Source organism: Argiope bruennichi, chromosome 3 (assembly GCF_947563725.1).
Source record: "Argiope bruennichi chromosome 3, qqArgBrue1.1, whole genome shotgun sequence".
Lineage (NCBI taxonomy): Eukaryota > Metazoa > Arthropoda > Arachnida > Araneae > Araneidae > Argiope > Argiope bruennichi.
In genome coordinates, this window is record NC_079153.1 from 75,058,300 (window position 1) to 75,079,865 (window position 21,566).

The 21,566-nt window shown below is 28.4% G+C and overlaps 1 protein-coding gene across 2 annotated transcripts in view; it reads right to left on the bottom strand.

The window, feature by feature from the left end:
• Positions 1-2,727, bottom strand: part of LOC129963981 (uncharacterized) — a 78,457-nt gene extending 75,730 nt beyond the window's left edge. For both annotated transcript variants that reach the window (XM_056078621.1, XM_056078619.1), the window contains exon 1: positions 2,573-2,727. The gene's annotated coding sequence lies outside the window, so the exon portion shown is untranslated. The remainder of the gene's footprint in view (positions 1-2,572) is intronic.
• Positions 2,728-21,566: the final 18,839 nt, after the last annotated feature.

A 21,566-nucleotide genomic window follows, 5' to 3' on the forward strand; every position in this document is an offset into this window, starting at 1 on the left:
TTTATCATTTAATTTCTGGAGCAAATTTATTTTAAACTCATTATTATTTGTTTTTTTAAATGCCTTGCTGTTTTATGTGCATGATAATAGCTAAAAAAAGTTATTGGAATAATGATGATATACCTTTATTTTGAGGACTTCCTAATGATATACTTTTGTACATAAATGATTGAACTCCCCGCTTAACGGACAGACAGCATACATATAAGCCTTAAATATAAAAGATTAGGCTTAGTTGGTTGATTGTATTGGAGTTTATTGACGGAAGAGTCAGTTCTGGTATATTGCGAAAAATGAAAGGAAAAACTAACTTCTATATAATCTATATAAGAATTGTCAACGTTTGACAGATTTAAAAAATAATAAAATTTACAAGTATTATTCATCACAAAATTGGGAGTTTTGAAACTTTTATTTGTTAATTCACAAAAGCTTAAAATTAAATGATTATACGGTCACTAATACCGTAGAACCAAGATGCATAGCGACAAGTTATCATATGATTAAAAATTATTCACAGAATAAAAGGACATATTTGCTTAATAAATTGTGTTGATGTAAAGAAAATTATTGCAAAAAATATAAGATCACATTTACTTTTTACGATTGTTTCTCTATTTTTATAAATTAGATAACTAAGAAACAATAGGTGATTGTACTGTTGGGTATTGCGCATTATAAGAATTTTGAAAACAAATATCTGTAAATGTCCCTTTATTTAAAGAAATTTAAAAAGTCTAAACAACAGCATGAAACATTTATCAGAAAATCGAGATCTGAATATTAGAAATTTTTTGTTTGATAAGATAGATTAGAAAGAAATGAAACACGTTAAAATATAGAATAATATTATATTTTGTAGATATTGTAATTTTGAGCGAAACAAAAATCCAATGTTAGGGTTTAAGAGGTTATTTATTCCAATTAAATGCAAATTTCTTCAATAATTTAACAAGGAACAATTTATATTATATTCGATATAGAAATCTAGTATCTGAAAGGAAATACGAAGCTTTGCATATATTAATGTTCTGAGTAATAAAGAAATAAAATTTCAAGAAAGAAAGGAAATTTATTCTTTGGTATTTTTTTTAATGAATGAGAAGAGTCAGTGATAAATCTTAATAAGCTGATAAATTGGAACTTAATTGGAACAGCACTTACAAGCACATAAATTGGAAATTACAAAAAACAAAAACCTTCTATGTTGCAAGGCTATCGGAATACAACAACTGTAAATTACAAATAAAAATTAACATTCATAAATTAAACTGAACTGAATTAAAAATATTTTTGATCATAACATATTCCATTGACTTAATATGTAATAATATTTATTTATTATAAAACCATATAACTATGAATTACTTTAAATTTTTGATGATATTTAATGTTTATAAGAATGAATTGTTGCAAAATTTGAAAATTAAATTTGCTGTAATATTTTACGCAGCAGACTGCAGATTTAATCAAATTGTAGTAAATAAGTTTGGAATAATTAGCCATAAATTATTATCTGTTTGTATTTTATGAATTCACAATTTTCATACTGTTTCATAACAATTTTTATCATCAAAGATTTGTAAGATCAAATAGAAGAATTAATAAAATTATATTTTTATACATGTATCTCAATTTTTTTAAAAAAAAAGTAAAATTTTGCTTTAAATTTTATGCTTTGTGCAAGCATTTTTTTAAAAAAAACTTTAAACTATTTCAGCCACTTCCCCCAATTTTTAAAAATTACAATATGAGTTAAAATTAATAAATAGACTTAGAATATTTCCACCTCTATATTTATCAAAGAACGGTAACACAATACATTTCATATTTCACCAAATTATTATTAAATTGTGTCTGAAAATTCAAAATAGATTTGCTCAAATTACTGCATAAAATACGACAGAATATACCTGTATTTATTCCTCACGTGTCTGAAAATTTAAATATGTTTATTTGTGTTTGAATTTCCGCACAAAATACACCAGTTATCACCAGTGTTATTACTTAACTTTGTCTGAAAATTCAAAATGCGACGAATATGTTTATTTAATCAAATTATAGCCATTTCAAAACTCTACTGTCAATCCTTAAAGTTAAAGTATTAAAGTTAGAATAAAGTATTTAAGTTAGAATATTTCCACCTCTATATTTATCAAAGAACGGTAACACAATACATTTCATATTTCACCAAATTATTATTAAATTGTGTCTGAAAATTCAAAATAGATTTGTTCAAATTACTGCATAAAATACGACAGAATATACCTGTATTTATTCCTCACGTGTCTGAAAATTTAAATAAGTTTATTTGTGTTTGAATTTCTGCACAAAATACACCAGTTATCACCAGTGTTATTAATTACACTGGTGATAACTTCAAAATGCGACGAATGTGTTTATTTAATCAAATTCCAGGCATTTCAATACTCTGCTGTCAATCCTTAAAGTTAAAGTAATAAAAAAAAGAGTCATCATTTCAAGGCAAGGTAAAAGAACTTCCGCATTATCACTAAACAAACAAAAGCATCGTAAAATAAAAATAATATCCTTTTTATGGCTTTAAAAATACCTTCAGACGTCTCTTCCACGATTGCTGTACTGTTCCGGCAGGTTTCTTGATGGCTAAATTTTTCGAAAATACCTCTATAAACATTCGTGGCTTTGATAAGGTTCGATGAAAAGTGTGAACACACAGAAGTTGCGAGAAATTTTATATTTACAGTATTACAGATAACGGAAATAAGTGTAAACTCATAAAAACGTTTGTGAAGGTGAACGGTGATTGGAACTTTTTTCGCCCCACAACGTTGGATTATCTCTTTTACAAACTATTGTCTTGGAATTCGAAATCAGATATCAAAGTCACGTGAAAAGGCTCAATTGTAATGCTGCGCACTTGTAAAGGTTTAGTTAGTACATTTACATTATACCGAATTCTTAACATAGCAAACTTTTCGTATGTGTTTAAGATATTTTCTTGATAAATATTTTAAATTATTCTTTTATTTTTATGTTCTTTTAAGTGTTTCAACCATCAAAAAATTCAATTCTTGATGTATCTATATTGTCACATAGAATTATGCACACTCAAATTGAAAGTGGAGTAATTTTTATTTACCAGATGCGAGCAGTAAGTATTCAGGTGACTGAACTACCATCAATTTGATAGCAGTTCCTTCTGAACAATCTAAGTATGAAATATTCAAATTACATTAATTTACATAATCCCCAATAAATTGTATAAATTTGTATACAGTGGAAGATCAATTATAAAATATGCGAACTACCCAAAGTCTTCTATTAAATTCGAACCGATGGCAATTCGATCAGCAATCAAAAACGCATCCATTCATTTGGTGCATTTCTCAAGCCATTGAGAAACGGAATCGGACTGTAGCAGAATTTGAACAATATTTACTTATCTTTGAATTTGAAAGCCATTTTTAAAAATATGTTTGTGCTTGTTTATCCATGTCTTTACAGACAAGATAACTGCAAATGTGAAGAGTTGGACCAGTGAATTTTGCATTTGGTCTTTATATCCAAATTAGCTCAAATTAAGAATAATGACATGTCGCCAAATTTATATTATTTTGCGATTTCTCTCCAATTATAGCAATTCTGATAATTTTTATTGCAATCCAAAAAACCGTTCTTTTCTTTTTATCATGTGAGAACATGATGTTGTTTTGGGTTGAGGTTTTTGAGGCCACAGAATAGATGGGCAGAAAATTGGCGATTTATCGCTTTTGAGGCATCAGTTTTTCACTTTTAGGGTTGTTAGAAAATGTTAAAGAAGGTTCTCACATTTGGCGATTACCTAACTGGCAAAAAAAAAAAAAAAGTTTTGGATCTCCAACGGTTTTAAAATGGGGGGAAAAAAACCATTGCTTTTTTAAAAATGATTGCGCAATACAATGATCATGTGATCATTCCAAACCAGTTTAAAACCAATTTTTTGCAAAAAAAAAAAAAAAAAATGTAGAACTATATTGATTTTGAAGTGTTCAAAAACCGTCGCTTTTCTAAATGTTGGTGATTACGAATATATCAAATACACGATGTTGTTTGGCTGTCGGATTGATACCACGTGACTTAAAAGATGACGTTCCCTCAGGATAACTTTGGAATTTGAGACAATATCTTCAATTTCTATCATTTGAGAATATGTTGTTGTTTTGGTTTGGAGTGTTTGAAGCCTGAAAATGCAAGGGCAGGAAATTGGCGATTTATCGCTTTTGAGGCATCTATTTTTTCACTTGTAGTTATTCAAAATTGAGAGCTTCAAGAAATCAGAAACACTCTTAAGTCTTACTGCTGAATTATAGATCAGTATCCTGTCTTGGTCCGTATACTTAATTTACTTCTCTATAATATGGAACTGCACAGGAAAGGCAATCTAATTTTTACCAATATTCTTGCATGAAAATGTTGCACACAAAAAGATTATTTTCTTTATTTGTCTGTACTTTCTTTATCTTTATATGCTACTCCTGCCCCAAGACAATATTTTAAACATTTTCGGTTTTTATTATTAACCGCATACCATTGTGTGTTAACCACATTTATGCTTAACCGCATGTCTCTGATAAACATAGTCAAGTTTTAGCTACGATTACTATTACATTTTATTACTGACTAACAAGCAAATACCTCATCTCCTTTGTGGTTCATTCATAATCTCATTTTAATTAAACATCAGAAGATTAGTATAATGTATTTTAGTTTCCATTGCTTTTTTAAAATACCCTTTCTTCCGTTTCTATTCTTTCTTTCAGTAGAATTCTCAAAAACGCAGCCTTAGGGGTTGTCTGAATTTCTAAGACATACCACTCTTAATTCCAAAATTTATTCATACGCGCATTAGCTCTTACTTTCAGTAAAATAATAAATATATTCATTTGAGTACGCATTTAAAAGCACACAAGACATTTATTGCCAGACATAGACAAATATTAACATTAAACATAAATAAAAAACAGCTTTAACATTTTAAAATCCTCTGGGGTTTTCAAAACCAAACTAATTTAAAATTGCTAAATATAAAGAGTTTAGGATCCGGCCATCACACACAGAATAAAACCAAAGTATCTCCCCCTTTCTCGTCTCACCCTTTCGTTTTATTCCGTCGAAGCCCATTTCACTTCAGTTTAACTCCCAATATGGCTGAAGAGCTTCCAACAAATTCGGCTTCAGAGCGACTTGAATTTAAATGAGCGGCAGGACGGTACAGCACGTTATAAGGATGCTAATATAAAATGAATTATAAAAAAAATCTGATAGAAATCAATGACGCCATTTAAAAATAGCATAGCTAAATCGATAGATTATTACAATATCTAAGATTACGATATCTTATATATCATAGATTTCAATGTTACTGTTAGAAAACATAAAGTTACTTAATCTCAAATATACATAAGGTAAAAAGTCAAAATATCTTCTACTTAATAACAAACATAACCAAATTTTATCATTGCTATATTAAGAGCAAAGATATAAAATTGACTTAGAGGAATCAAGCCTAAAACTTTATGATGCTTCAATGTTTCGAATTTGAAGTAATTTTTTTTTCTTATTTGTGTTTTACTAAAAAATTACTGTTAAACACTTTTTTCAAATTTTTAATTGCTTTAGCAAATATTCTTAATTACAACAAAGATGAATGTGTATGTGTGTTGGCGTCAGGCTTGACCTTTTGACCCAACTTAGCACATATATATTTTGAAGGATGTGAATGTGCACCTGGGAGCATGTGTATATTTTTGAAATTTTAATTAAAAATTAAGCAAAATTTTGTCCTTTTTCTGCAATAACAAACAAAAATATAACAGAACAAAAATTATTTTTACATCTTAAAATTTTTTAAAAAATTATCTTTTCAATTATAACAATTTTTTTGTATAAAATTTTCCTATATTTAATCTTTTTAAAAAATATTTTAAGCATATTTTCAACAAGTATACAAAGATGCGTAAAATTTTTTATTGGATATCAAACATATCCCGAACAATAATACAAAAGCATAAGAATTCTGACAGAACGCCAAAGTTAATGATAAAAGTCACTATTAAGTTACATTTTTTTCGTTTTGCAATCCTAATTACTACTGATATCAATATAAAAAAAATAACGAAACGTGCAAAATAGTGAAATTGAATTTTTGTCCTTAACACAAATCATTATGAGTTTAAAATTTTAAACAATAATCCAATAATTGTTAATTTTCTTTCCCATTTTATCAGTATTTAGCAAAAAGATCACTTTCCCCGTCATTTAACCACAGACATAGAAACATGATTCATTGTGGTTTTCAAGAAAGCAAGATGGATGTTTTAAATTAAATACTGTTCAGCTAAAGATGCCCATAAAAATGCGGGGGAAGATTACAAATGAGTTATTATACTATGTCTAAACAATAGTAATATTATCAAATTATAGCAGTTAATATCATTTGTGGAAGCCAGGTCATATACTATATACAAGCAAGATAATATTATATAATATACATGCAATATAATATTATACAATATACAAGAAAGATAATATTATGCCATATACAAGCAAGATAAAAATAAGCTGAGAGATTTACCTTGTTTGTATCAGTGAAAAGTAATGGTGATTGAAACATCTGAAATAAAATAGATTCCTGATCCTAAATAATATTAACAAATGAAAGTCTGGAGACTACACCGCACATGCTGTTAAGATGTATGAAATACATCAAAGTATTTAGCTGGAGCATACAATGCTAATCGAATGGTCTGCGAAAAATAGTAAATGGCATATGAAATATAAAGTGTTTTCACTAGTATTATAGGCTTAAATAAAGTATTTCCCTAATGTTATGCCAAAATACTTTTTTTAGACTTTTTTTTAGTAAAAAGGTAATATTTCTCTCATCTCGAATTTTTAAAAAAATTGTAATTAATTATTACAGTGATTAGTAGTGTTAAAATCATTTCCTTTTCATAGAGTTTTCTTAATTTTGCCCTATAACGCTTAGGTACCTATTTTTATCTAAACGATTGTGCGTTCTTCTTTAGATTATTGTAAAGATAATTGTTTGAATTGCATTTTAAAATTAGCTCAGATGTCCGAGTATATGTCCAGAAGCATAAGGATTAGCTTAGGAAATCTTCATCTTCTCTAAATAATAATTCAAATAACATATAAAGTTTTTCCATTTTTGGATTTCCTCTAAAATAATTTAGGATTTACAAATCCGATTTACCGATCCGATTTCCAAAAATAATTATACAAAATGATGAAATTTTATTCTATGGGAATTTAGAATTTTTAATAATAGTACAAATGTATATCAACTTAAAAAAAAATCGAACAAAATGCATTTTTCCACTTACTAATTTTGTATTAAACTTTTACTTAAATGTAAATATCTCAATAAACAAATTAGTAAAAATATTAAATTAATATAAGCAAAAAGAAATGATGAATCCGGCCTGAAGACTTTCTCAAGGGTCACCCTCAGGCAGGGATTCAAACAAGGGATTTTTTTCTGTGATGGATCTGACTTTTGTTCAAAAATATTGACCCCTCGTGATAAGAAAATCCCCTGAAATCGAGGCTTTAGAGATAAACTAGTTTCACAGAAATAAAACAATAAACTGTAACTTCCAAATCCCTTGTTTGGATCCCTGCCTGAGGGTGACTCTTGAGAGTCTTCAGGCCGGATTCATCATTTCTTTTCCTTTTTTTAAAATTCTTTTTGTTTATATTAATATTTTTATAAATTTGGTTAAGTTCATCGGTGTTTTAGTAGTAGCAGCATTAGCGCTCTTTAAATACATATGAATATTTTTTAATTTTTTAAAATTTGATTTAGAAATAATTTTTAAATTGAAATTTCATAATGTTTGTATTTTTGATTAATTTCTAACTCAATAAGCAATTTAGATAAAAGTTATTGAGAGGAAAAAAAAATAATAAATTTGAAAAATTATGCAACTTTTCTATTAAATATTAAAAGGCATTTCATATCAAAACAAAAGAGTGTGAATAGATATAACTTTATTTCATAGTAGATTTTATCGAGTTATTAAAATGATTCACTTCGTAAACATTAAATACAATGGTGGGGTTTCCCAGCAACGTTAATGGATTACACCTTCATTTATTCCAATTATTTTTTATTGTTAACTTTCAATCAATGCCACATAGTTATAAATATTGGTAAAACTTGTTATTAAGTCTTTCTAGTATAAACACGAAATAAAAGCTTTTAAAAAGAATTTTTTCATTCGAAATAATTAAGGTAATTTTTTCTTAAAAAATCTTTCTACGTTTTTTCAGTGCAGTTTAAACATAAAATCGCTGTGAAATTAAAATTTAGGATGGCTCATGACATTTTCATGAACTAGTAAAAATTAAAGCAGATTTTTTATTGATATTATTTTATATTCTTTTTTAAATTATCGATAAAATAATTGTGACGATGTTCTAACTAAATAGTCACGCAAAATGCAACAATAAATTTAGGCGTGTGGACAGTAAAGAAATACATGTGAATAAGTTTTCACTTCCACAGAAAGAAAGTCTATTATTCCACTATTTATTTACTTTGTTTTATTTTGCAGACTTATATTTATTAATGAAATGAAATTTTAATAAAAGGTGAATTAAAATTTAATTTCTGCAACGAGAAGAAGAATAGGAATTAAATAAATAATGAATTTCATTTGATTTGGAAATTTGAAAATGTTAACATAACGAACATGTAACATGAAAGAAAAAAAATCCGGAAATTGAATCATTTTGTAAAAGAAAAAAGAAGTCTAAGACATGATATGATTTTTATGAATTCTTAGCTATTTTTACAATTTATTTGAAAAAAAAAATGGTTTCTGCTTTTTTTTCGTTCTGATACAATCTGAAATATCATCAAGAACAAACATGCATAGTAATGGATATGGATCGTTATGGAATGTTCTTGCTCTATTTGGAATCAAAGGAAACAGCAAATCTGAAAAAACAAAACGTAAGTTTGTCTTATTATCATCAGGTCTGAAATCGCCAATTTTCTTTTTGTTTGTAGCTTCTGCATTTTATTCTATTCCAATGCTACTTCACGCTGTCTTTCTTAACTATTTAGAGTTCAGAACAGTTCTGCCTCTTTTGGTCGCATGTTCCTTATCCTATGTGCTTTGGTACGCCACGTTCAAACGTTGTACCGTTCTCAAACACGCTGCGAAGAAACTCAACGATTTCTTGCTTAGAAACCACTGCGAAAGTTTCAACAGATCAAAACTTTTCAATTCAATTATGACCATAGAGTTTCTTTTGCAGCTCATATATTCTTTCTCGTTGGTTTATTGCTTAAACTTTGAGAAATATGAAATAGATACTGTTTGGACATTTGGTTACAAGATGGAATACAACTTCGGAGGAAATGTTGCAAGATTTCTACAAAGTTCTGTTTATACGTTTCAAGTTCTGACTTTTCCAGGATTTGTAAGCTTATTAATGAGTGGCATGTATTTGCATTGCAGAGATGCTCTAATCTCATATGGGAGAAGATTGAAAATGCTCCCAAAACATGAAATACAACTGTCATACATAATGGAATATTCAAATTTGATTGGAATTGTCAGAGAATTTGAAGATGCTATTTCCGCACCTGCCTTCGTGTTGATTAGTTCACAGTTTCTGGTGATGTTCAATAACGTTGCCACTTTTTTTCTTCTTGATGATGTAGCATTCCATTTGCCATTTCTTCTGGAAAATGGAGTTTGCTTAATTTTCTCAGCTTATGCTGTTTTTACAATGTCCCTAATAGCTTCTGAAATATGTATCCAGGCACAAAAGTTGTCGAAATATTTTGAAAATTTATATGAGGAAGAAATAGCTTGCTCCAAACCAGTTTTGAGAAAACTGTCGATTCTCAAAGCCATGGCAGATAAAGAAATTCCCGTTATGTCAGCCTGCTCCGTAGTATATTTCACGAGGAATTTCATTTTATCTGTGTTTGGAGGATTTTTGACGTATACTTTGTTGTTTATAAGTATAAAAAAATGATATTTGCTTCAAAGTTTAAATTTTAAATGATTTGCTTCTTTCTAAATTTTGTAATTTGCTATGAAAAATGAATAGCAAACTTAAAAATTTATGTTTTATGATGCAATTTTCATGCAGAATCAACAGTAAATATGACAAATTTCAGGCAATATGCGCATTTCAGATGCATTTCTTTTAATATTGAAATTTAACAAATTAGAAAATTAAGAGAAAAGACAGATATAAATCAATAAATCAATATTTTATCTCAATAATAGGATTTTTTCTTTCTTATAAAAATGAACTAATTTTGTGTATGAGTATTGTTATTTTTTAAAAAAGTAATAATTATCAACTTTCATGTAAACACTAAATAAAAAAGATCTGATGTAAATTCTGTAAATCATTTCATAACATTACTTCAGTATATTTTCATGCTAATTTCTTGAATCCATAAATTTGATTATTTGTATTCGTTCTGTTTTTTTATAATATAAATTTATTATCTGATATCTTTGAAATGATGTAAAAGAAAACGCTGTAAACAACTTAACATTTTTCTCCTGTCTGAATAATATATTTTATTTGTTAATGTTGAAATTTATTCTAAGATATAAATAAAAATTCTCAAAAACTTACGTTTCAAGTATGGTACTTTTAATCATAAACGAATGCGGTTAGTATGAAACTTCCCTTTTATGTTTTAGAGCCTAGAAATTTTATTATACATTAATTAATTAATTAATTATATATTAAGTAATTTTATTATATATATATATTATTTTATTATATTTTAGAGCCTTGAAATATTATTAATTTAAAAAAAAACTCTTAAAGACTTTATTTTATATATTTTTGATAAAGAGTTGATTTTAAAAGTTAACACTTTATATGTAAATTTCAAAACCTAACCTGTGGATAATGAATACAGAAGAGAAAGAAAAATAAAAAAAAAATACAGTTTGTGCCTTCTTGTTTTAGAATCTTTTTTTTTTAATTCTTACTATGCATAACGAATTTTTGCAAGCAGACATAATATTTTCTATTCCTTATAGGGGCTAATTGCTTTCAACTTTGTAAGTAGCAAAGATAGATAAGAAAATTTTACTATATTTTAAAATCACCAAGAGAGGGCCACGTCTTTATTCCAACGAGACGAAAATCGGAGATTTGCCATCCATGGAATAATTCCCTGTTTGAGAATTCGACATGGATCCTTTTACATAATATTAATGCTTTATCAGGATTCTCTTAAAGCACCTTATCAGGATTCCCAACACTAAATTAAGAATAAAAATGAATTTTTGATGCAATGCAAAGAAAATAACTTGTTATAAGTCATTAATGTTTTTTTCGATCTAGTAATACTGTTAGTATGGTAACAATTATGCACCAGTCTTGATTCGTATACTGTTGTAAATACTCTAAAAACTTTGATGATCTTTTCAGGACCATTCATTAAATATGGATAATTATCGGTTATTTTACTATCAATGTGAAGTAAAATGCCTAGACACTTCTGATTCATACTTAATAGATTTCAATTCTGGGTACAACAAGTGTAATCGGTGGTGGCCGTTATATATTATTGTTCAGTGTATTGTTTTTAACATGAAGAAAGGAGGTGTAAATAGCAGAGTCAATTCCTTGGATTAAAATAATTTACTCAAAAGGGAATTATTGCATTAAGCAGTCGAAAATTGAAATATATGAAGAATTATTCAAAAATCAATCGGTATAAAGCATGTACAACTAAAATATCTCAATTACGGATTCAGTTACAGATTCGGCAGACATAGTTCTGTTAATTCTAATTCTAAATTTCAGAACAGATGTCTGCCAAAATTTGGTGAGTTGGGGAATCGAACTTCTTTAAAATTTCCTTTTATTCCGGTAAAAAATCCACCGAATTTCAAGATATCACTCTTCATAAATAATTATTTGGCACCAAATCTTGTTGCGTAAATATCCACAACTATTTTCTAATGATGTTGCATGAATTTATGTATGACGATCAAGTAGAGAGCAGAAATGCGGTCGTTGAGCATCTAATTTTCCTTAAGTGAAATGAAAATAATGAAAATTAAAATAAAGAAGACTTATGATATCAGACTAGTTCTTTCTAAAAATATCTGAATTTATTACATAAACAAAAACATGTATCAAAACAAAAACATTTATCAGCAAATAATAAATATCAATAATATTTTCTACGCATTAACCAATTTTTTAATATTAGGGAATGTGAAAGCATTTCCACTTCTTTGTATCTTATCTGTGGCTGAAATATTTAAATTTTACTCTTTTCCATCGCAGGTAATGAATGCTGTATGGATGCTGCGGGTGTTGGTACTTATAGTACGTACACGAAAGAGGCCTGAAAAAAGTGTATATTAATAAGGAATGGAAGTCTATGTTAATAAGGAATGATTGTGTAATGAAAGCCGCTCATATTCCGATTGGGTTATCAATAAGTAACGTAAATTCAGATTTGAATACAATTATAAAAAGTTTTTCACAAAAAGGGGTAACCTGCAAAGATTCGGTTGAGAAGTTTTGAAGCAGTCACCACATGGTCCTTACTGAGCACTCTCAGATTTCCATCTTTTTGGACACATGAACAGTTTCCTTGGTGGTCAGAATTCAGATTCTGGCACCAATTCAAATAGACCGGCAGCAATCTATGGGACTGGGATTCTCAAATTGATCTAACACTTGGATAAATGCTTCAACGTGAATGATATTATGCCAAAAAGGAATAAATTGGTAATATTTTTATTTCCATTTCATACTATCATTCGTTTTTTTTATTATTGTATTCAAAATTATGTGTATTATTTATTGATATCCTCCTTATATCCTGATACATATGAAGTGCAACATATCCATTTGATTTTGGAATCCAACGGGCATTTTTATAATTATTATTGGTGGTTTTTGAATTTTTGTGGAGGAATGAGGCTACGATGGTAAAATCTAGTTTGATGTTAAGCGGTACTTGAAGTCACGTTTGTCAAATATTTGCTTTCTTGTATGAGTTGATTCGATAAAACGGTAATTTCTCATGATTATATAAGGGTATGACTTTTCAGATATCTTTCAAAAAATGTAACATATTTTTGAGATAATTTTTTTTATAAACTTTAAATAATGCTAATTTTCTGGGAGAATTGGTTGATCTAAGAATGTTTGATTTCGAGAAGACAAAAGACAGATCCGTTCACTTGAAACAAGGCGTTAAGAATATTAATACAAGCGCAGTGTATAAAAATACATTTGTAGGGTTCCGCATATCTTTTTATGATGTTTTAGCTCTTGATTGTTTTCTGCGTGCGTGACGCTGATAAAATGGATGAAAATAGAAAGAAAAGTGATTTATTGAATCATTTTTCTGACAGTAACAATAAAAGGAGAACCAGAAGCTTCTTTTTCTCTTTTCCGAGAACATCTATTTAGTCGGTTATTTCTAAACATCTTCTGGCTTTGACAATATGTGATATAAAGAAAGGAAAGGGAAAAGAAAAAAAACCTTCGCTTTGTTAATATCTTTTATTATTTTGCGTCATCTCTTCTGAAAAGGATTTGAAAGAAATCTTGCAGAAACAAATTTTTTATTATATTTATAAATTGAATAAATGCGCATTGAGTGAACATGTATATGAACAGCCTGTAAAATTCTGCATTAAGCTACCATAAGAATTCTTTTTTTGTGTATCGTGTTTCAAACTCATTGTAAAACAATAAAATTAAGAGAAAATATATTACTCATCACATATTGTAGGCAAGACTTATAAACAACCTCTTAGTAAAGTGAATAAAACTTTTTTTCAAATTAAATGTATTTGGCCGGAATATATTGATGTATTAACCCTAAGGGCCATTTTTTTCTAGTCATATTATGTTAAAATATTTTTAGGCTTGAAATTAGAATAAGAAAAGAGATTAATTTAACTTATTAGTTTGTTTGGTTTGGTTTGTTTGTATTTTTATGGCACAAGAGCCGTCTTTGGCTAAACTGCGCAATTTTAGCTTATTAGATAAATTTAATTTGGTTAATTAATAAGTAAGTAACAAATCAAGACACATCATTTTGTCTGAGATAAAGAACTGAAGCATCTAAGTTTCTGACTTACTAAAAAAAAATGTCAAAACTTACGCCAACCTATATAATTTCATACAAAGATTGATAAATTTGGTGGAAAGCATACTTCCCACGGCCCTAGAAAGGGTTAATCAGATCTTTTTGAAATAAGTGGACATTCGCGCAATGCAGTTGTTACATTTAGTGTATTAGGGAATTTCCTTATATGCAGAATATGCAATATCGAATGAATTTATGCACATTTAAATATGTATCTAATATGTGACTGCGCATATCGATAGTAGGAGATTACTTTTTAATTTCTAATTTTCATTTTTATGAATCTTTACCTCCTTGACTTCGAAAAAAGGAGGAGATCTGTTTCTAAACTCTCAAACTAAAAAAAAGGCTTTAAGCTAGACAAATAAAATTTAGTATACAGACTTTTCACCAAATCTGTGGATTTCTATGAAGTTTTGAATGCAATCCATTCGTAGAAAGTCCGTTTTCCTGGCTACAAAAGCGTAAAGAGCTTGACAGATAAATTTTTTGCACATATTCAACATTTGAATTATAGATATTTGCTAAATTTTGAATGAAATCCGAAAAAAGAGTGGTCTTTTGTCGCTTTGTACTTTCGCGTGCATCTAAATAAGATAGTTCGAAAACGCAACGATTTAAACTAATGAAAGGGGGCCACGGTGGCCTTATGGTATAGTCTCGGCTTTGAAACCGGAGGGTTTCAGGTTCGAGAGAAGAATTGTCGAAAGCGAGTCTGGAACATGCTAAATCCATCGGGATAATGTAATGTATACTCGCTGGTGTAGCGTTATGTAAAAGTTTAGAGAAGGGGTGTCAGCTGAGGTGTCGTCCTCATCATCTGACCTCGGTTCAAAATTACTAGGTCCGTCTCAAAATAGCCCTAGTGTTGCTTTAAAACGGGACTTTAATATAACTAAACTAAATTAAACTTAAATAAATGAAATTTGATATATCTCTAAATACTGAAAGATCTGTATTGAATTTTGGTTTCAAACTCACGAAAAAGGGCGTACAAAATGCACATTCGGTTTTCATTATAACACAACAAAGAATGAAACTTTCACTTGGACCCTGAAAATAAATTTCCTAGCACTCACGACCTTGCTTTGTCGAAAATTTTATAAAGGAGGAAGAAGGAATACTTTATAACAAAGTATACGAGAAATTTCATTTTCAAAGTATTCCCGCTGGTTTAAAATTATCATTCTGAATGTTTATATCTAAGCACCAAGTAAATGAATGTATTAGATATTCTAAAAATATTATCTGGAATAGTGAAAATGTATTACAGTATCACGTTTCGTAGTTTACAATTTCGTATCTCTCTGCATGAGAACGAGACACAATCTTTCTCTCACATAATACGAATTCATGCTGTATGAGACTCCACATATTTTAACGTTTATTATAAAATAAAATTGTTTTTAAACCACCAAAACAATCATTATTTCCATAAAGCAAAAATTAAACCATTCTTTATTATATATATATATATATAGCAGAAATAGGGGGAAAATTTTTATTGGAATTGGAACATTATTCAGATTTTTTTATTACAGTTCTGTAAAACTATTTATTGATTCTTATTTTTGCAAAGAAAAATTTAACCTTTTAGTCTTTAAATATGATTAATTCTTTTAAATAATTTCTCCAATTTTTACCCCATGTTGAGCTTTTATTTTCCTTTAATAAAATTATTTTGTACCTTTTCTAGTTTTAAGTGTACTAATCATACAAAGAAAAAGTTTTGTAATTGTCAAAAGATTCGAACTTGAGATTTTGATGAATCTTCATGTTTCAGACTTCCCAGTTTCCAGAATATACATTTCTGGAAATATGTTTGTTCATCCATGATCCATGTTGTTTCAACATGATTTTTGGCCCATATGTTTATTCATTTTGAGGTAATGTAAATACATTAACTCAAAAACGTTTTGAGCATGAAACAGTAAATTTAATAAATAGTATCTATTTTAAGTTTGTAGATTTCTATCAAAAGAACGATATACAGAGTCTGTCTTAATATGATTCAACACTATAAATACAAAACGAAGAAAACTGGATCTGTAAAATTTGATGCACAGATGTAATATCTAAAATGTAGAAATATATCGAATTTAGAATCAAATCCAACGAAGAGTTGATTGTTTTTTTGTTTATCCTTTCCTTAGAACGTAAATGTAATCTCGAAAAAGCAGTGATTCAAGTTATACGAAGTTGGTTATATGATTCTGAGATTACAGTTACAGTCTAAGTCAAATTTTGGTTTTAATCGATCGAAAGAAATCCAAAAACCCATTCGGTTTCTTGATATTTTAGCGTGACTGCAACTAAACCAGTGGTCTCTTTCGTAATTATTGTTCTCCAATGGCATACAGTTAATAAGACACAAAGTGCTGTGTTAGAAAGCATGAGAGAAAGTTTCGGTGAGACCAATCCCTGGGTTATTTTACCTCATTAATATCACTTTAAATAATTTAATATAATCTACTATTTCTAATAATTTAGCATATTTGTTTTTATTTATATCATCCATTTAGTTTACTGAGCAGCAGTGGTCACGTGGTAAATTTCTGGCATCGAGGCAGGTGAACTGGCAACCCTATTCCAATAAATATCTGTAATGTATGGTGATCTGGTGCATGTTAATCTAACATCGTGGGTGAATCACTGTCTTCCATCACAATCGTCGGTGCGGTGTTGAAGAGTGGAATGAGAGGTTCTGCTTTAACGCTACCTCCCACATCCCCGATCATTTATCCAGGGTTGAAAATAACGAGGTTGTCCCAATCTCGCTAATGTGTTTCTTCCATACTGGATGTATGTATTAAACTTTAAGTTTATACTGAAAAAGTTTTAGCTCATGATTTTTTTTATTTCGTAATTTTTCAACACCAAACAAATCACAACTTGCATCGATCCTCTTTCAAGGTCGTAACAGTTTATAGGTTATAGACACATAACATAAAACAAATGAAATAACTGATGCTCTAATTCGTCCTGTATGTCTATCCTGTGATGCTTGATGGCAAAGCGTTGGCCATCTGTCACTTTGTTTCTTCGCATGGATATAAATGCAATAATACGCAAATGCAATGACTTAAATCAACGAAATTCGGCATGTGACCTGAAAACTACAACTACAATAACATAAATTTTGGCTTCAATTGGCCAGAAGAAAGGTGTCCAAAATACATATTCGATTGATAGATTCAGAAAAAATGCTGGATTCTCGCCAAAGATCTATATTTCATTATTAATGCTCGATAATGTCATGGAAGGCTTCGCAGCCTTATCCAAGTTCCACAATTTTATGTGGAAGAAGAAGCGGTGACACCTTACTGGAGAGTATGCGCGAAACATTGGAGGAAACTACTTAAACTGGTTATTTTCAACAATAAAATATATTATTCCATGAAAAAATCATTCTGAATTATGTTTCGAAAATTACTGAACATATATTTTTAATCATAATGATCAATTATGAATCCTAATGATAGCATATTTTTCAAATCAAAATGACTAATTTTTGATATTTACAAACAGCAAAGCGTATGTGAAGAATCCACCAAATACGGACAATAAGTAACTTCTAGTAAAATAAACAATAGAGCAAGCTGACATAGGTACTATTTTCTTATCCGCCATTGCTTTGATTATAGCTATTTTCCGAGCTTGTGGTTTTGACCGCACCATTTCTTGTTCGTACAGACTTTCAAACTTAGCAGATAATTTCTGAGTTTCCATGTTCACTTTTGAGGCAGTGATATATATTAACAGAATATGAAAAGTGGAAAAAACGAAGCAGAATAAATTCTCCAGAATGTATATAGGATTTTTTATCCCTTCCTCCAAAAGTAAAAAAGCGGCTACGTTGTTAAACATCATCAAAAAGTGCGAAACAACTAAAATGAAAGCTGGTATTGACAGAATATCATCGAATGCCTTGATGATTTCAACCAGATTCGAAAATTTCATGCTGTATGGAAGAGAGATTTCGTCAGTTGAAAATGCTTCTAGTCTCTTTAGATAGACAACTAAAGCGTCTTTACAATTCAAATATATACTGCTAATGAGAACACTGACTATTCCATTAAAGGTAAGAAGCTGAAAGTTGTATCCGAATAGCAGAATAAATCTGATACAATTTCCCCAGAAATTATATGGTAGTGGATAACCAAAATACCAAAGGTTATTTTCTTCCAACTGGTAAACGTTTATAAAGTAAACTAACAAACAAACATATAAGAGTAAAGCTGAAAAAGTTATTACTAAAATGAAATTGAGGAGCTTTGTTCTTTTATATTGCAATGAAAGATTCCGAACCGAAAAATCATCTAGCTTTAATACAACTTTTCTCAGTTTGTAGCGACGTTCGAACATCGTATACCAGAGCAGGTAGGATAAAACACATATCAATAAAAGTGGTAGATGGTTTCTAAATTCTAAAAATCTCTGAGCTATTAGAGTAGCTAGCAAAGGAATGGTATAAAATCCAGAAGCTACATATAAAAAAAACACAGGTGATCTCAGCTTTGATATTATGAGCATCTTGGGTTTTATATGCTTTTGCCTGTTAGAAACATTCATACCAAATAAATTTAAGATATTCCATAAATATCCATATCCATTGCAATGCATAATAGAAATAATTTACAGTTCCAGTTTGCCTTCGATATAAATTTTACATCAAAATACTCTTTTAAAATATTCCTTAGACCAACAAAAATTCGTCGATAAATTTTCCGTTAGATTGATTTTTTTAAATAAGAATTTCAGAAAAATTAAAATCTAATCTTCTTTGGTTTTGCTTTAAATATGTTTAGATTTCTTTTTTTTCCTCAGCTTTTATTCAGTCAAGAAATCGTTTGTTATAATAAAGTACCATATTTTTATATCACCAATTGTTAAAAAAATTCTTTTCTAAAAAGATATTTCTTAAAATCTTTCTCCTTGATATTGACTTTTCTGCTCATAAATTTTTAAGGATAAGGAAAACCATTCCTTTTTTCTTTGAAATCTATATTTTGAAGTAAAATACAATGATATAACTTTCACAACTTAAACATCTATTCTGTTCTCTTAAGAATGTGCTTTTGTTGAATTCTTGCGTCTCATAGTTTTCAAATTAATCTTTTTGCATTAAATAGTAATTGTAGATATTTGTGCTTGCATGTACATAAATTTAGAAGTTTCCCTACGATAATTTATGATAAAAAATACATACCATTCTATACGTTTGGGTTTCGAATTTATTATTTTCAATTTAGAAATTTGTTTACACATGCCACATTTGTGAAATTTGATCCACTCGACATTCCTATTTAATTAAAAATAAATAATATTGGAAAAATATATAAATGTTTTTCTTCTCAATGATATTTTAAACAGCTTAATTATATTTATTTAAAATCTAACTCAGCTGAAAATCAAGCAAATTATTTACTTCGTATACTTATCTCTCATAACTGCAACTAGATTGGAGATTTTTTGAATTTTTTTTTTACCAAGTTTTGTATATTTTTATTCAATTACAACACAACGTTTTAACTTTTGAAAAAACAAGCTTTATCAACCATTTGTAAGAGTAATACAGATGCCTAGTGTACAAAAGACAGTCATTAATACAATCTATTATGGTTGCTAAGTGACAACACAATACACTTAAAACCAATTTTTAGAGTGTATTATGAAAACAAAATTGGATGACATTAGTTGACATTTAATGAATAACAACAATGTATATTAACGGTTTTACCAAACACTTGTATTTGTACATGATCTGGATATTAAAACTTGCAAGAAAAATGATCGTTGAGGTAACATATTGAAAGATAATAAATGATATTGTAAAAAAAAAAAATGAAATCGGGATTAAGTATAGAAATAATTATATTAGAAATCATTCGTTTTCGCAGTTATTATTTTTTATTAGAGAGATTCAATCACATAGATCATCCATCATATAATCAACATGAGAGAATTGAACATGAAAACAATTTCCAAAAAGTTTTTCTTTTTTCGAAAGGAAAGTGATCTCTCTATTGATATTTGCATTACATTTTTTGTAAAATGATATATGTTCAAAACAAAACATTTAATTTTTTTTTCTTAAAGCGCAATAAAATTTAAAAAATATTGATTGAGTATTATTTATAAACTAAATTTTAAAAATTTTGGTTGTTTCATTATTTTGATAATTTATTACGATCCCTTTCAGATGAGTATTTTTTTTTTCTTATTCAAAATTAAAAGTCCAAATTTTTAAAAAAATTAAGGAATTATGTCGAAGTATATGGAAACCTACATAGTTGGTTTTATATTCCATAGCAAGCCTAATGAGTAATTATTCCAATCTTACATTTGTCTTTGACACACAAACCACAAAATATAATGAAGATTACCTGACCATTTTCAGTTTTTTGTTACATATAAGAAACGATTATTTATTTTTCATTATTTCTAAAGTTCTTGCATTTTTCATTGTTTTTACATGAAATGTTAAAAATTCTTTTCTTACTTTCCAACAAATCTGCTCGATTAAAAAAAAGAAAAAAAATCGAATATGGTGATCTAACTTGTTATTTTCAATTAGGAAACGTAGCAGCGAACGAATAGCCAATTTTTCTGATCGTACTTTTTTTAGGCATCAAGTCTAAATTAGAAAATGTTACTGAAGTGACCATTTACTGACTGACCATTTTTAAACTGAATTTTTTTTCACTCAATAAATAAAACAGTTATTCACCTCATCTTTCTTTGTTTGTTTCAATTCTTTTACATTTCTAATTTTTTTCGCAAGAAGATTTTTTTTAAAAAAATGTTTCTCATCTTGGTATATGATTTTATGATTAAAATTGTAATTCTGTGTCTATTTTTGGGGTCGGACTAATCAGTTGAGTAAAAGCCGCTTAAATACATACTCGAATTTCTTCACTATGCTCTGAAGTATAAAAACATTCACTTATGCATAAGACTGAAAATAAAAATCTACGCACTTGTGGCTTTCCCGATATTACACAAAGTTCACATTTTTTAATTCAGAGGAAAGAGATATTACACTTTTATTACAAAGTATCTTAGAAAATTTAAGGAATGCCACTTCCGTTGGATTTTGTATTAGGCTTCATTACATGAAGAAATATACCTAATGGAAAAAATATTGACCATTTACTCAACAATAATTTAAATAAAGTTCATACAATTAAAAATCGAAAGTTTTCTTACTTCATTCATGTATTTAATTAAACTAAATGAAATAGAGTATTTTTAATTTAACAGATGGAACTTTGCATTACATTTATTGATTAAATACATAATAGTACAGTGGGGAAAAAAGTTTCCGTACGCAGCTATGACTGTTAATAAAAGTTTAATTTTTGGCACAAAATATTTTGTTATGAAAATGAAAATTTTAAAATTGGTT